Source organism: Bubalus kerabau, unplaced genomic scaffold (assembly GCF_029407905.1).
Source record: "Bubalus kerabau isolate K-KA32 ecotype Philippines breed swamp buffalo unplaced genomic scaffold, PCC_UOA_SB_1v2 scaffold_25, whole genome shotgun sequence".
Lineage (NCBI taxonomy): Eukaryota > Metazoa > Chordata > Mammalia > Artiodactyla > Bovidae > Bubalus > Bubalus kerabau.
This window is the reverse complement of record NW_026577879.1, coordinates 8,232,986-8,251,252: the sequence shown is the minus strand read 5'-3', so window position 1 is coordinate 8,251,252 and position 18,267 is coordinate 8,232,986.

The following is an 18,267-nucleotide window of genomic DNA, read 5'->3' as shown; positions in this document are numbered from 1 at the left end:
CTGACAGGTACTTCTCAAACGGCTGACAGGCACTGATCAGGCGGCTGAGTAGGCGTTCATTGCGGGGCTCAGTAGGCGCAGATCAACTGGGTGAGAGATGCAATTCGCGCGGCTGAGTAGGCACTCTTCAACCTGCAGATAGGTGCTGATCAAGTGGATGACTGACTCTGATAAAGAGGCTGACAGTCTATGATCACGTGGCTGTGGAGGGGCTGATTCGCGGCTGAGTAGGCGCTGATCGCGCAGCTGAGAAGGCAAATATCCAGCAGCTGACAGGCACTGATGAAGCGGCTGGCAGGCGCAGTTTAATCGGCTTACAGGTGCTGATCAAGCAGCTGACAGGTGCTGATCAACTGGCTGACAGGTGCTAATCAAGCAGCTGATAGGTGCTGATAAAGCTGCTGACAGGTGCTGATCAAGCGGTTGACAGGTTCTGATACAGCGGCTAACAGGTGCTGATAAAGTGGCTGACAGTTAATGATCAAGCTGCTTATAGGGGCTGCCCTAGCGCCTGACAGTTGCTGATAAAGTGGCTGACAGGTGCAAATGAAGTGGCTGACAGGTGCAGATCAACTGGCTGACAGATACTGATCAAGTGGCTGATAGGCCCTGATCAAGTTGCTGACAGATGCTTCTCAAGTGGCTGACAGGCACTTATCGCGTGAATGCGTATGCGTTTATCAATCAGCTGAGTGGGCACTGGTCAAGGGGCTGACAGGCACTGATCTAGTGGTTGTCCAGGCGCTGAATGACCATCAGAGCAGGAAATGATCAAGCCGCTGACAGGCGCTGATCAGCCGCCTGAGGGTCACTGATCCTGTGGCTGAGTAGGCTCTGATTATGCAGCTAAGCGGGCACTGATCAAGCTGTTGAGAGTTGCTGATATATTGGCTGACAGGTGCTGATCAAGTGGCTGACAGGTACTGATCAAGCTGCTGACACGCGTTTATCAAGCGGCTGACAGGTGCTGATCAAGTGGCTGACAGGTACTTCTCAAGAGGCTGACAGTCACTGATCGGGCGGCTGAGTAGGCACTGATCGTGGGGCTCAGTAGGAGCAGATCAACTGGCTGAGAGATGCTATTTGCGCGGCTGAATAGGCACTGTTCAACTGGCTGACAGGTGCTGATCAAGCAGCTGACAGACACTGATCTCGCGGCTGATTAAGCACTGATAGCGCAGCTCAGTAAGTGTTGATCAAGCGGTTTACAGGTGCTAGTAAAGCGGCTGACAGGCGCTTATCGCTCGGCTGCGTAGGCGCTTTTCAATCTGCTGAGTGGGCAGTGGTCAAGCGGCTGACTGACACTGATCCAGTGGTTGACCAGGCGCTGAATGACCAGCAGAGCAGGAAATGATCAAGCGCCTGACAGGAGAAGATCAACCGGCTGAGCGTCACTGACCGCGTGGCTGAGTAGGCTCTGTTCATGCAGCAAAGTGGGTGCTGATCTAGCGGTTGACAGGTGATGATCAATAGACAGACAGGAGTTAATCCAGCAGCTGATACGCACTGATCAACCTGCTGACAGGTGCTGATCAACCGGATGACAGGTGCTGATCAACTGGCTGACAGGTGCTAATGAAGCGACTCTCAGGTGCTGATCAACTGGCTGACAGGTGCTAATCAAGTGGCTGATTTGCCCTGATCAATCTGCTGACAGGAGATTATCAACTGGCTGACAGGTGCTGATCAAGCAGCTGATACTCGCTGCTCAAGCTGCTGACAGGTGCTGATCATCTGGCTGACAGGTGCTAATCAAGCGGCTGATAGGCGATGATCAAGGTGCTGACAGGTGCTGATCAACTGGCTGACAGGTGCTAAACAAGCAGCTGATAGGTGCTGATTGCGCAGCTGAGAATGCAATGATCAAGCAGCTGACAGGCACTGATCAATCGGTAGGCAGGTGCTGATCAACTGGCGGACAAGTGCTAATCAAGTAGCTGATAGGCGATGATCAAGCTGCTGACAGGTTCTGATCAAGAGGCTGACAGGTGCTGTTCAACTGGCTGACAGGTGCTGATCAATTGGCTGACAGGTGCTGATCAACTAGCTGACAGGTGCTAATCAAGTAGGCTAATAGGCCCTGATCAAGCTGCTGACAGGTGATTTTCAGGCGGCTGACTGGTGCTTATCGCGCGGCTGCATTGGCGATCTTCAATCGGCTGAGTGGGCAGTGGTCAAGCAGCTGACAGGCGCTAATCAAGCGGCTGACAGGTGCTGATAAAGTCGTTGACAGGTGCGGATCAGGCGACTGATAGTCGCTGATCAAGTGGCTGACAGTACTTCTCAAGTGTCTCTCAGGCGCACATCGCACGGCTGAGTAGGCGCTGATCGCGGGGCTGAGTAGACACAGAACAAGCGGCTGAGGCGATGATCGTGCGGCTGAGTAAATGATGATCACGTGGCTGATTAGGTGCTGGTCAAGTGGCTGCCAGGTACTTCTCAAGCGGCTGACAGGCACTGATCAAGTGGATGACCAGGAGCTGAATGACCAGCAGAGCAGGAAATGATCAAGCGGCTGACTGGTGCTGATCAACTGCCTGACAGGTTCTGATCAAGCGGCTGAGTAGGCGCTGATCGTGCAGCTGATAAGGCGATGATCAAGCGGCTGATAGTCGTTGATCAAGTGGCTGTCAGGCACAGATCGCATGGCTGAGTAGGCGCTGGTCATGGGGCTGAGTAGGCACAGATCAAGAGGCTGAGGCGATGATCGCGCGGCTGAGTAAATGATCATCGTGTGGCTGATTAGGTGCTGATCAAGAGGCTGACAGGTCCTTGTCAAGCGGCTGACAAGCACTGATCAGGCGGCTGTGTAGGCACTGACTGTGGGGCTCAGTAGGCACAGATCAACTGGCTGAAAGATGCTATTCGCGCGGCTGAGTCGGTGCTTTTCAATCGGCTGAGTGGAAAGTGGTCAAGCGCTGATCAAGCTGCTGACAGGTGCTTAACAAGCGGCTGACAATTGCTGGTCAACTGGCAGACAGGTGCTAATCAAGCCACTGATAGGCGCTGATCAAGCGGCTGACAGGTGCTGGTCAACTGGCTGACAGGTGCTAATCAAGCGGCTGATAGGCGCACATCAAGCTGCTGACAGGTGCTGATCAAGTGGCTGACAGGTACTTGTCAAGCGGCTGACAAGCACTGATCGGGCGGCTGTATAGGCACTGACTGCAGGGGTCAGTAGGCACAGATCAACTGGCTGAAAGATGCTATTCACGCGGTTGAGTCTTTGCTTTTCAATGGGCTGATTGGAAATTGGTCAAGCGCTGATCAAGCTGCTGACAGGTGCATAACAAGCGGCTGACAATCGCTGATGAAGTGGCTGACAGGGGCTAATCAAGCAGCTGATAGGTGCTGATAAAGCTGCTGACAGGTGCTGATCAAGCGGTTGACAGGTTCTGATACAGCGGCTAACAGGTGCTGATAATGTGGCTGACAGTTAATGATCAAGCTGCTAATAGGGGCTGCCCTAGCGCCTGACAGTTGCTGATAAAGTGGCTGACAGGTGCAAATGAAGTGGCTGACAGGTGCTGATCAACTGGCTGACAGGTACTGATCAAGTGGCTGATAGGCACTGATCAAGCTGCTGACAGGTGCTGATTAAGCGGTTGACAGGGTCTAATCAACTGGCTGACAGGTGCTAATCAAGCGGCTGATAGACGCTGATCAAGCGGCTAACAGGTGCTGATCAACTGGCTGAGAAGTGTTAATTAAGCAGCTGAGAGGTGCTGATCAAGTGCTAAAGGTTGCTGATGAAGCGGCTGACAGGTGCTGATCCAGTGGCTTACAGGTGCTGATCAACTGGCTTAGAGGTGCTGATCAACTGGCTGACAGGTACTTCTCAAGCGGCTGACAGGCAAGGACCGGGCGGCTGAGCAGGCGTTCATTGCGGGGCTCAGTAGGCGCAGATCAACTGGGTGAGAGATGCAATTCGCGCGGCTGAGTAGGCACTCTTCAACCAGCAGACAGTTCTGATCAGGCGGATGACTGACTCTGATAAAGAGGCTGACAGACTATGATCACGTGGCTGTGGAGGGGCTGATTCGCGGCTGAGTAGGCGCTGATCGCGCAGCTGAGAAGGCAAATATCCAGCAGCTGACAGGCACTGATGAAGCGGCTGGCAGGTGCAGTTTAATCGGCTTACAGGTGCTGATCAAGCAGCTGACAGGTGCTGATCAACTGGCTGACAGGTGCTAATCAAGCAGCTGATAGGTGCTGATAAAGCTGCTGACAGGTGCTGATCAAGCGGTTGACAGGTTCTGATACAGCGGCTAACAGGTGCTGATAAAGTGGCTGACAGTTAATGATCAAGCTGCTTATAGGGGCTGCCCTAGCGCCTGACAGTTGCTGATAAAGTGGCTGACAGGTGCAAATGAAGTGGCTGACAGGTGCAGATCAACTGGCTGACAGATACTGATCAAGTGGCTGATAGGCCCTGATCAAGTTGCTGACAGATGCTTCTCAAGTGGCTGACAGGCACTTATCGCGTGAATGCGTATGCGTTTATCAATCAGCTGAGTGGGCACTGGTCAAGGGGCTGACAGGCACTGATCTAGTGGTTGTCCAGGCGCTGAATGACCATCAGAGCAGGAAATGATCAAGCCGCTGACAGGCGCTGATCAGCCGCCTGAGGGTCACTGATCCTGTGGCTGAGTAGGCTCTGATTATGCAGCTAAGCGGGCACTGATCAAGCTGTTGAGAGTTGCTGATATATTGGCTGACAGGTGCTGATCAAGTGGCTGACAGGTACTGATCAAGCTGCTGACACGCGTTTATCAAGCGGCTGACAGGTGCTGATCACGTGGCTGACAGGTACTTCTCAAGAGGCTGACAGTCACTGATCGGGCGCCTGAGTAGGCACTGATCGTGGGGCTCAGTAGGAGCAGATCAACTGGCTGAGAGATGCTATTTGCGCGGCTGAATAGGCACTGTTCAACCGGCTAACAGGTGCTGATCAAGCAGCTGACAGACACTGATCTCGCGGCTGATTAAGCACTGATAGCGCAGCTCAGTAAGTGTTGATCAAGCGGTTTACAGGTGCTAGTAAAGCGGCTGACAGGCGCTTATCGCTCGGCTGCATAGGCGCTTTTCAATCTGCTGAGTGGGCAGTGGTCAAGCGGCTGACTGACACTGATCCAGTGGTTGACCAGGCGCTGAATGACCAGCAGAGCAGGAAATGATCAAGCGCCTGACAGGAGAAGATCAACCGGCTGAGCGTCACTGACCGCGTGGCTGAGTAGGCTCTGTTCATGCAGCAAAGTGGGTGCTGATCTAGCGGTTGACAGGTGATGATCAATAGACAGAAAGGTGTTAATCCAGCAGCTGATACGCACTGATCAACCTGCTGACAGGTGCTGATCAACCGGATGACAGGTGCTGATCAACTGGCTGACAGGTGCTAATGAAGCGACTCTCAGGTGCTGATCAACTGGCTGACAGGTGCTAATCAAGTGGCTGATTGGCCCTGATCAATCTGCTGACAGGAGATTATCAACTGGCTGACAGGTGCTGATCAAGCAGCTGATACTCGCTGCTCAAGCTGCTGACAGGTGCTGATCATCTGGCTCACAGGTGTTAATCAAGCGGCTGATAGGCGATGATCAAGGTGCTGACAGGTGCTGATCAACTGGCTGACAGGTGCTAAACAAGCAGCTGATAGGTGCTGATTGCGCAGCTGAGAATGCAATGATCAAGCAGCTGACAGGCACTGATCAATCGGTAGGCAGGTGCTGATTAACTGGCTGACAAGTGCTAATCAAGTAGCTGATAGGCGATGATCAAGCTGCTGACAGGTTCTGATCAAGAGGCTGACAGGTGCTGATCAACTGGCTGACAGGTGCTAATCACACGGCTGATAGGCGATGATCAAGCTGCTGACAGGTGCTGTTCAACTGGCTGACAGGTGCTGATCAATTGGCTGACAGCTGCTGATCAACTAGCTGACAGGTGCTAATCAAGTAGGCTAATAGGCCCTGATCAAGCTGCTGACAGGTGATTTTCAGGCGGCTGACTGGTGCTTATCGCGCGGCTGCATTGGCGATCTTCAATCGGCTGAGTGGGCAGTGGTCAAGCAGCTGACAGGCGCTAATCAAGCGGCTGACAGGTGCTGATAAAGTCGTTGACAGGTGCGGATCAGGCGACTGATAGTCGCTGATCAAGTGGCTGACAGTACTTCTCAAGTGTCTCTCAGGCGCACATCGCACGGCTGAGTAGGCGCTGATCGCGGGGCTGAGTAGACACAGAACAAGCGGCTGAGGCGATGATCGTGTGGCTGAGTAAATGATGATCACGTGGCTGATTAGGTGCTGGTCAAGTGGCTGCCAGGTACTTCTCAAGCGGCTGACAGGCACTGATCAAGTGGATGACCAGGAGCTGAATGACCAGCAGAGCAGGAAATGATCAAGCGGCTGACTGGTGCTGATCAACTGCCTGACAGGTTCTGATCAAGCGGCTGAGTAGGCGCTGATCGTGCAGCTGATAAGGCGATGATCAAGCGGCTGATAGTCGTTGATCAAGTGGCTGTCAGGCACAGATCGCATGGCTGAGTAGGCGCTGGTCATGGGGCTGAGTAGGCACAGATCAAGAGGCTGAGGCGATGATCGCGCGGCTGAGTAAATGATCATCGTGTGGCTGATTAGGTGCTGATCAAGAGGCTGACAGGTCCTTGTCAAGCGGCTGACAAGCACTGATCAGGCGGCTGTGTAGGCACTGACTGAGGGGCTCAGTAGGCACAGATCAACTGGCTGAAAGATGCTATTCGCGCGGCTGAGTCTTTGCTTTTCAATCGGCTGAGTGGAAAGTGGTCAAGCGCTGATCAAGCTGCTGACAGGTGCTTAACAAGCGGCTGACAATTGCTGATCAACTGGCTGACAGGTGCTAATCAAGCCACTGATAGGTGCTGATCAAGCGGCTGACAGGTGCTGGTCAACTGGCTGACAGGTGCTAATCAAGCAGCTGATAGGCGCACATCAAGCTGCTGACAGGTGCTGATCAAGTGGCTGACAGGTACTTGTCAAGCGGCTGACAAGCACTGATCGGGCGGCTGTATAGGCACTGACTGCAGGGGTCAGTAGGCACAGATCAACTGGCTGAAAGATGCTATTCACGCGGTTGAGTCTTTGCTTTTCAATCGGCTGAGTGGAAAGTGGTCAAGCGATGATCAAGCTGCTGACAGGTGCATAACACGCGGCTGACAATCGCTGATGAAGTGGCTGACAGGGGCTAATCAAGCAGCTGATAGGTGCTGATAAAGCTGCTGACAGGTGCTGATTAAGCGGTTGACAGGTTCTGATAGAGCGGCTAACAGGTGCTGACAATGTGGCTGACAGTTAATGATCAAGCTGCTAATAGGGGCTGCCCTAGCGCCTGACAGTTGCTGATAAAGTGGCTGACAGGTGCAAATGAAGTGGCTGACAGGTGCTGATCAACTGGCTGACAGGTACTGATCAAGTGGCTGATAGGCACTGATCAAGCTGCTGACAGGTGCTGATTAAGCGGTTGACAGGGTCTAATCAACTGGCTGACAGGTGCTAATCAAGTGGCTGATAGACGCTGATCAAGCGGCTAACAGGTGCTGATCAACTGGCTGAGAAGTGTTAATTAAGCAGCTGAGAGGTGCTGATCAAGTGCTAAAGGTTGCTGATCAAGCGGCTGACAGGTGCTGATCCAGTGGCTTACAGGTGCTGATCAACTGGCTTAGAGGTGCTGATCAACTGGCTGACAGGTACTTCTCAAGCGGCTGACAGGCAAGGACCGGGCGGCTGAGCAGGCGTTCATTGCGGGGCTCAGTAGGCGCAGATCAACTGGGTGAGAGATGCAATTCGCGCGGCTGAGTAGGCACTCTTCAACCTGCAGACAGTTGCTGATCAGGCGGATGACTGACTCTGATAAAGAGGCTGACAGACTATGATCACGTGGCTGTGGAGGGGCTGATTCGCGGCTGAGTAGGCGCTGATCGCGCAGCTGAGAAGGCAATGATCCAGCAGCTGACAGGCACTGATGAAGCGGCTGGCAGGTGCTGTTTAATCGGCTTACAGGTGCTGATCAAGCGGCTGACAGGTGCTGATCAACTTGCTGACAGGTGCTAATCAAGCGGCTGACAGTTGCTGATCAACTGGCTGTCAGGTGCTAATGAAGCGGCTGACAGGTGTTGATCAACATGCTGACAGGTGCTAATCAAGCAGCTGATAGGTGCTGATAAAGCTGCTGACAGGTGCTGATCAAGCGGTTGACAGTTTCTGATACAGCGGCTAACAGGTGCTGATAATGTGGCTGACAGTTAATGATCAAGCTGCTTATAGGGGCTGCCCTAGCGCCTGACAGTTGCTGATAAAGTGGCTGACAGGTGCAAATGAAGTGGCTGACAGGTGCTGATCAACTGGCTGACAGGTACTGATCAAGTGGCTGATAGGCCCTGATCAAGTTGCTGACAGATGCTTTTCAAGTGGCTGACAGGCGCTTATCGCGTGAATGCATATGCGTTTATCAATCAGCTGAGTGGGCACTGGTCAAGGGGACTGACAGGCACTGATCTAGTGGTTTTCCAAGCGCTGAATAACCATCAGAGCAGGAAATGATCAAGCCGCTGACAGGCGCTGATCAGCCGACTGAGGGTCACTGATCCTGTGGCGGAGTAGGCTCTGATTACGCAGCTAAGCGGGCACTGATCAAGCTGTTGAGAGTTGCTGATATATTGGCTGACAGGTGCTGATCAACTAGCTGAAAGGTGCTAATCAAGTGGCTAATAGGCCCTCATCAAGCTGCTGACAGGTGATTTTCAGGCGGCTGACTGGTGCTTATCGCGCGGCTGCATTGGCGCTTTTCAATCGGCTGACTGGGCAGTGGTCAAGCAGCTGAGAGTCACTAATCAAGCGGCTGACAGGTGCTGATAAAGTCGTTGACAGGTGCTGATCAGGCGACTGATAGTCGCTGATCAAGGGGCTGACAGTACTTCTCAAGTGTCTGTCAGGCGCACATCGCACGGCTGAGTAGGCGCTGATCGCGGGGCTGAGTAGACACAGATCAAGCGGCTGAGGCGATGATCGTGCGGCTGAGTAAATGATGATCGCGTGGCTGATTAGGTGCTGGTCAAGTGGCTGCCAGGTACTTCTCAAGCGGCTGACAGGCACTGATCAAGTGGATGACCAGGAGCTGAATGACCAGCAGAGCAGGAAATGATCAAGCGGCTGACTGGTGCTGATCAACTGCCTGACAGTTTCTGATCAAGCGGCTGAGTAGGCGCTGATCGTGCAGCTGATAAGGCGATGATCAAGCGGCTGATAGTCGTTGATCAAGTGGCTGTCAGGCACAGATCGCATGGCTGAGTAGGTGCTGGTCATGGGGCTGAGTAGGCACAGATCAAGAGGCTGAGGCGATGATCGCGCGGCTGAGTAAATGATCATCGTGTGGCTGATTAGGTGCTGATCAATTGGCTGACAGGTGCTGATCAACTAGCTGACAGGTGCTAATCAAGTGGCCTATAGGCCATGATCAAGCTGCTGACAGGTGATTTTCAGGCGGCTGACTGGTGCTTATCTTGCGGCTGCATTGGCGCTTTTCAATCAGCTGAGAGGGCACTGGTCAAGGGGCTGACAGGCACTGATCTAGTGGTTGACCAGGCGCTGAATGACCATTAGAGCAGGAAAGGTTCAAGCCGCTGACAGGCGCTGATCAGCCGGCTGAGGGTCACGCATCACGTGGCTGAGTAGGATCTGATCACGCAGCAAAGTGGTCGCTGATCAAGCAGTTGACAGGTGCTGATAGAGTGGCTGACAGGTGCTGATAATGTGGCTGACAGGTACTGATCAAGCGGTTGAGTAGGCGCTGATCGCGCAGCTGATTAGGCGATGATAAAGAGGCTGACAGGCGATGATCAAGCAGCTGACAGGTGCTGACAAAGTCGTTGACAGATGTTGATCTAGCGGCTGATAATCGCTGATCATGCGGCTGACAGGCATTAATCAAGCTGCTGACAGGTGCTTAACAAGCGGCTGACAATTGCTGATCAACTGGCTGACAGGGGCTAATCAAGCCACTGATATGCGTTGGTCAAGCGGCCCACATGTGCTGGTCAACTGGCTGACAGGTGCTAATCAAGCGGCTGATAGGCGCACATCAAGCTGCTGACAGGTGCTGATCAAGTGGCTGACAGGTTCTTGACAAGCGGCTGACAAGCACTGATCGGGCGGCTGTGTAGGCACTGACTGCGGGGCACAGTAGGCACAGATCAACTGGCTGAAAGATGCTATTCGCGTGGCTGAGTCTTTGCTTTTCAATCGGCTGAGTGGAAAGTGGTCAAGCGCTGATCAAGCTGCTGACAGGTGCATAACAAGCGGCTGACAGGTGCTGATCCAGTGGCTTACAGGTGGTGATAAACTGGCTGAGAGGTGCTGATCAACTGGCTGACAGGTACTTCTCAAGCGGCTGACAGGCACTGATGGGGCGGCTGAGTAGGCGCTGATTGCGGGGCTCAGTAGGCGCAGATCAACTGGCTGAGTGATGAAATTCGCGCGGCTGAGTAGGCACTCTTCAACCCGCTGACAGTTGCTGATCAAGTGGATGACCGACTCTGATAAAGAGGCTGACAGGCTATGATCACGCGTCTGTGTAGGGGATGATTCGTGGCTGAGTAGGCGCTGATCGTGGAGCTGAGAAGGCAGTGATCAACAGCTGACAGGCACTGATGAAGCGGCTGGCAGGCGCTGTTTAAGCGGCTTACAGGTGCTGATCAAGCAGCTGACAGGTGCTGATCAACTGACTGACAGGTACTAATCCAGCAGCTGACAGTTGTTGATCAACATGCTGACATGTGCTAATGAAGCAGCTGATAGGTGCTGATAAAGATGCTGACAGGTGCTGATCAAGTGGTTGACAGGTTCTGATACAGCGGCTAACAGGTGCTGATAATGTGGCTGACAGTTAATGATCAAGCTGCTTATGGGGGCTACCCTAGCGCCTGACCGTTGCTGATAAAGTGGCTGACAGGTGCAAATGAAGTGGCTGACAGGTGCTGATCAACTGGCTGACAGGTACTGATCAAGTGGCTGACAGGCCCTGATCAAGTTGCTGACAGATGCTTCTCAAGTGGCTGACAGGCGCTTATCGCGTGGATGAGTATGCGTTTATCAATCAGCTGAGTGGGCACTGGTCAAGGGGCTGACAGGCACTGATCTAGTGGTTGTCCAGGCGCTGAATGACCATCAGAGCAGGAAATGATCAAGCCGGCAGGCTCTGATCAGCCGCCTGAGGGTCACTGATCCTGTGGCTGAGTAGGCTCTGATTACCCAACTAAGCGGGCACTGATCAAGCTGTTGAGAGTTGCTGATATATTGGCTGTCACGTGCTGATCAAGTGGCTGACAGGTACTTCTCTAGAGGCTGACACTCGTTTATCAAGCGGCTCACAGGTGCTGATCAAGTGGCTGACAGGTGCTAATCCAGCGGCTGACAGTGGCTGATCAACTGGCTGAGAGTTGCTAATGAAGCGGCTGACAGGAGTTGATCAACATGCTGACAGGTGCTAATCAAGCAGCTGATATGTTCTGATAAAGCTGCTGACAGGTGCTGATCAAGCGGCTGACAGGTGCAGATCAAGCGGCTGATAGGCGCTCATCAAGCGGCTCACAGGTGCTGATCAAGTGGCTGATAGCTACTATTCAAGTGGTTGATAGGCCCTGATCAAGCTTCTGACAGGTGCTTGTCAAGCGGCTGAGAGGCACTTATCGCACGGCTACATAGGCCCTTTTCAATCAGCTGAGTGGGCACTGGTCAAGTGGCTGACAGGCATTGATGATGGGGTTGACCAGGCGCTGAATGACCAGCAGGGCAGGAAATGATCAAGGGGCTGACAGGTGCTGATCAACCGTCTGAGGGTCACTGATCACGTGGTTGAGTAGGATCTGATCACGCAGCAAAGTGGTAGCTGATCAAGCAGTTGACAGGTGCTGATATAGTGGCGGACAGGTACTGATCAAGCGGATGAGTAGGTGCTGATCGCACAGCTGATTAGGCGATGATAAAGCGGCTTCTAGGTGCTGATCAAGCGGCTGACCGGTGGTGATAAAGTCGTTGACAGATGTTGATCTAGCGGCTGATAATCGCTGATCAAGCGGCTGACAGGCGCTGATCAAGCGGCTGACAGGCGCTGATCAAGCGGCTGAAAGGTGCTGATAAAGTCGTTGAGAGATGCTGATAACGGCTGATAATCGCTGATCAAGCGGCTGACAGTACTTCTCCATCGGCTGTCAGGCACATATCGCACGGCTGAGTAGGCACTGATCACGGGGCTGAGTAGGAACAGATCATGCGGCTGAGGCGATGATCCCATGGCTCAGTAAATACTGATAGTGAATCTAATTAGGTGTTGATCAAGTGGTTTATAGGAGCTTGTCAAGCGGCTGACAGGTGCTGATCGCGCCGCTCAATAGGCGCTGATCGAGGGGGTGATTAGGCGCTGATCAAGCGGCTGACAGAGTATGATCACGCGGCTGTGTAGGGGCTGATTCACTGCTGAGTAGGTATTGATCGCGCAGCTGAGAAGGCACTGATCAAGTGGCTGGCAGGCGCTGTTTAAGTGGCTTACAGGTGCTGATCAAGCAGCTGACAGGTGCTGATCAACTGGCAGACAGTTGCTAATGAAGCGGCTGACAGGTGTTGATTAACATGCTGACAGGTGTTAATCAAGCAGCTGATAGGTGCTGATCAAGCTGCTGACAGGTGCTGATCAAGCTGCTGACAGGAGCTGATTAAGCTTCTGACAGGAGCTAATCAACTGGCTGACAGGTGCTAATCAAGCGGGTGATAGGCGCTGATCAAGCGGCTAACAGGTGCTGATCAACTGGCTGAGAAGTGTTAATTAAGCAGCTGATAGGCGCTGATCAAGCTGCTGAAAGGTGCTGATCAAGCCGCTGACAAGTGCTGATTCAGTGGCTTACAGGTGATGATTAACTGGCTGATAGGTGCTGATCAAGCGGCTAACAGGAGGTGATCAACTGGCTGAGAAGTGTTAATTAAGCAGCTGATAGGCGCTAATCAAGCTTCTGATAGGTGCTGATCAAGCGGCTGAAAGGTGCTGATCCAGTGGCTTACAGGTGGTGATCAACTGGCTGAGAGGTGCTGATCAACTGGCTGACAGGTACTTCTCAAGCGGCTGACAGGCACTTATTGGGCGGCTGAGTAGGCGCTGATTGCGGTGCTCAGTAGGCGCAGATCAACTGGCTGATAGATGCAATTCGCGCTGCTGAGTAGGCACTCTTCAACCTGCTGACAGGTGCCGATCAACTGGCTGACATATTCTGATCAAGCGGCTGAGTAGGCGCTGATCGTGCAGCTGATAAGGCGATGATCAAGCGGCTAACAGACGCTGATCCAGTGGCTTACAGGTGCTGATCAACTAGCTGACAGGTGCTAATCAAGCAGCTGATTGGCGCTGATCAAGCTGCTGATAGGTGCTGATCAACTGGATGACTGGTACTGATCAAGTGGCTGAGTAGGCGCTGATCAGGCAGCTGATTAGGCGATGAGAAAGTGGCTAACAGGTGCTGTTCAAGTGGCTGACAGGTGATGATAAAGTGTTTGAAAGGTGCTGACCAAGCGGCTGATAGTCGTTGATCAAGTGGCTGTCAGGCACAGATCACATGGCTGCGTAGGCGCTGGTCGTGGGGCTGAGTAGGCACAGATCAAGAGGCTGAGGCAATGATCACGCGGCTGAGTAAATGACCATCGCGTGGCTGATTAGGTGATGATCAAGAGACTGGCAGGTACTTGTCAAGCGGCTGACAAGCACTGATTGGGCCGCTGTGTAGGCACTGACTGCGGGGCTCAGTAGGCACAGATCAACTGGCTGAAAGATGCTATTCGCGCGGCTGAGTCGGTGCTTTTCAATCTGCTGAGTGGAAAGTGGTCAAGCGCTGATCAAGCTACTGACAAGTGCTTAACAAGCGGCTGACAATTGCTGATCAACTAGCTGACAGGGGTAGTCAAGCCACTGATAGGCGCTGATCAAGCGGCTGACAGGTGCTGGTCAACTGGCTGGCAGTTGCTAATCTAGCGGCTGATAGGTGCTCATCAAGCGGCTGACAGGTGCTGATCAAGTGGCTGATAGGCGCTGATCAAGGAGCTGACAGGTGCTGATCAACTGGGTGATAGGTACTATTCAAGTGGCTGATAGGCCCTGATCAAGCTTCTGACAGGTGCTTGTCAAGCGGCTGAGAGGCACTTATCGCGCGGCTGCGGAGGCGCTATTCAATCAGCTCTGTGGGCAGTGGTCAAGTGGCTGACAGGCATTGATGAAGTGGTTGACCAGGCGCTGAATGACCAGCAGAGCAGAAAATGATCAAGCGGCTGACAGGCGCTGATCAACCGGCTGAGGGTCACTGATCATGTGGCTGAGTAGGATCGATCACGCAGCAAAGTGGTCGCTGATCAAGCTGCTGACAGGTGGTGATATAGTGGCTGACAGGTACTGATCAAGCCGTTGAGTAGGCGCTGATCGTGCAGCTGATTAGGCGATGATAAAGCGGCTGACAGGCGCTGATCAAGCGGCTGATAGGTGCTGATAAAGTCGTTGACAGATGTTGATCTAGCGGCTGATAATCGCTGATCAAGCGGCTGAAATTACTTCTCAATCGGCTGTCAGGTACATATCGCACAGCTGAGTAGGCACTGATCGAGGGGCTGAGTAGGCACAGATCATGCGGCCGAGGCGATGATCGCATGGCTCAGTAAATACTGATAGCGAAGCTAATTAGGTGTTGATCAAGTGGTGTATAGGCCCTTGTCAAGCGGCTCACAGGTGCTGATCGCGCCGCTCAATAGGCGCTGATGGAGAGGGTGATTAGGCGCTGATCAAGCGTATGACAGCCTCTGATCAAGCGGCTGACAGACTATGATCAAGCGGCTGTATAGGGTCTGATTCACGGCTGAGTAGGCATTGATCGCGCAGCTGAGAAGGCACTGATCAAGCGGCTGGCAGCCCTTGTTTAAGCGGCTTACAGGTGCTGATCAAGCAGCTGACAGGTGCTGATCAACTGGCTGACAGTTGCTAATGAAGCGGCTGACAGGTGTTGAACAACATGCTGACAGGTGCTAATCAAGCAGCTGATAGGTGCTGATAAGGCTGCTGACAGGTGCTGATCAAGCAGCTGATAGGTGCCGATCAACTGGCTGACAGGTTCTGATCAAGCGGCTGAGTAGGCGCTGATCGTGCAGCTGATAAGGCGATGATCAAGCGGCTAACAGACGCTGATCCAGTGGCTTACAGGTGCTGATCAACTAGCTGACAGGTGCTAATCAAGCAGCTGATTGGCGCTGATCAAGCTGCTGATAGGTGCTGATCAACTGGATGACTGGTACTGATCAAGTGGCTGAGTAGGCGCTGATCAGGCAGCTGATTAGGCGATGAGAAAGCGGCTAACAGGTGCTGTTCAAGTGGCTGACAGGTGATGATAAAGTGTTTGAAAGGTGCTGACCAAGCGGCTGATAGTCGTTGATCAAGTGGCTGTCAGGCACAGATCACATGGCTGAGTAGGCGCTGGTCGTGGGGCTGAGTAGGCACAGATCAAGAGGCTGAGGCAATGATCACGCGGCTGAGTAAAAGACCATCGCGTGGCTGATTAGGTGCTGATCAAGAGGCTGGCAGGTACTTGTCAAGCGGCTGACAAGCACTGATCGGGCCGCTGTGTAGGCACTGACTGCGGGGCTCAGTAGGCACAGATCAACTGGCTGAAAGATGCTATTCGCGCGGCTGAGTCGGTGCTTTTCAATCGGCTGAGTGGAAAGTGGTCAAGCGCTGATCAAGCTACTGACAAGTGCTTAACAAGCGGCTGACAATTGCTGATCAACTAGCTGACAGGGGTAGTCAAGCCACTGATAGGCGCTGATCAAGCGGCTGACAGGTGCTGGTCAACTGGCTGGCAGTTGCTAATCTAGCGGCTGATAGGCGCTCATCAAGCGGCTGACAGGTGCTGATCAAGTGGCTGATAGGCGCTGATCAAGGAGCTGACAGGTGCTGATCAACTGGGTGATAGGTACTATTCAAGTGGCTGATAGGCCCTGATCAAGCTTCTGACAGGTGCTTGTCAAGCGGCTGAGAGGCACTTATCGCGCGGCTGCGGAGGCGCTATTCAATCAGCTCTGTGGGCAGTGGTCAAGTGGCTGACAGGCATTGATGAAGTGGTTGACCAGGCGCTGAATGACCAGCAGAGCAGAAAATGATCAAGCGGCTGACAGGCGCTGATCAACCGGCTGAGGGTCACTGATCATGTGGCTGAGTAGGATCGATCACGCAGCAAAGTGGTCGCTGATCAAGCTGCTGACAGGTGCTGATATAGTGGCTGACAGGTGGTGATATAGTGGCTGACAGGTACTGATCAAGCCGTTGAGTAGGCGCTGATCGTGCAGCTGATTAGGCGATGATAAAGCGGCTGACAGGCGCTGATCAAGCGGCTGATAGGTGCTGATAAAGTCGTTGACAGATGTTGATCTAGCGGCTGATAATCGCTGATCAAGCGGCTGAAATTACTTCTCAATCGGCTGTCAGGTACATATCGCACAGCTGAGTAGGCACTGATCGAGGGGCTGAGTAGGCACAGATCATGCGGCCGAGGCGATGATCGCATGGCTCAGTAAATACTGATAGCGAAGCTAATTAGGTGTTGATCAAGTGGTGTATAGGCCCTTGTCAAGCGGCTCACAGGTGCTGATCGCGCCGCTCAATAGGCGCTGATGGAGAGGGTGATTAGGCGCTGATCAAGCGTATGACAGCCTCTGATCAAGCGGCTGACAGACTATGATCAAGCGGCTGTGTAGGGTCTGATTCACGGCTGAGTAGGCATTGATTGCGCAGCTGAGAAGGCACTGATCAAGCGGCTGGCAGCCCTTGTTTAAGCGGCTTACAGGTGCTGATCAAGCAGCTGACAGGTGCTGATCAACTGGCTGACAGTTGCTAATGAAGCGGCTGACAGGTGTTGAACAACATGCTGACAGGTGCTAATCAAGCAGCTGATAGGTTCTGATAAAGCTGCTGACAGGTGCTGATCAAGCGGCTGACAGGTTCTGATCAAGAGTCTGAGTAGGCGCTGATCATGCAGGTGATAAGGCGATGATCAAGCGGCTAACAGGCACTGACCCAGTGGATTACAGGTGCTGGTCAACTGGCTGAGAGGTGCTGATCAACTGGCTGACAGTTGCTAATGAAGCGACTGACAGCTGCTGATCAACTGGCTGACAGTTGCTAATGAAGCGGCTGACAGGTGTTGATCAACATGCTGACAGGTGCTAATCAAGCAGCTGATTGGTGCTGATCAAGCTGCTGACAGGTGCTGATCAAGCTGCTGATAGGCGCTGATCAAGCGGCTAACAGGTGCTGATCAACTGGCTGAGAAGTGTTAATTAAGCAGCTGATAGGCGCTGATCAAGCGTCTGAAAGGTGCTGATAAAGTAGTTGACAGATGCTGATCTAGCGGTTGATGATCGCTGATCTAGCGGCTGATTATCGCTGATCAAGCGAGTGACAGTACTTCTCAATCGGATGTCAGGCACATATGGCACGGCTGAGTAGGCACTGATCGCGGGGCTGAGTAGGCACAGATCATGCAGCTGATTATGTGATGATCAAGCGGCTAACAGGCGCTGATCAAGCGGCTGACAGGTGATGATAAAGTGGTTGACAGGTGCTGATCAAGCGGCTGATAGTCGTTGATCAAGTGGCTGTCAGGCGCAGATCGCATGGCTGTGTAGGCGCTGGTCGTGGGGCTGAGTAGGCACAGATCAAGAGGCTGAGGTTAGGATCGCACGGCTGAGTAAATGATCATCGCGTGGCTGATTAGGTGCTGATCAAGAGGCTGACACGCGTTTATCAAGCTGCTGACAGGTGCTGATCAAGTGGCTGACAGGTAGTTGTCAAGCGGCTGACAAGCACTGTTCGGGCGACTGTGTAGGCACTGACTGCAGGGCTCAGTAGGCACAGATCAACTGGCTGAAAGATGCTATTCGCGCGGCTGAGACGGTGCATTTCAAACGGCTGAGTGGAAAGTGGTCATGCGCTGATCAAGCTGCTGACAGGTGCTTAACAAGCGGCTGACAATTGATGATCAACTGGCTGACAGGGGCTAATCAAGCCACTGAGAGGCGCTGATCAAGCGGCTCACAGGTGCTAGTCAACTGGCTGTCGTGTGCTCATCAACGGCTGATAGGCGCTCATCAAGCGGCTGACAGGTGCTGATCAAGCGGCTGATAGGCGCTGATCAACGAGCTGACAGGTGCTGATCAACTG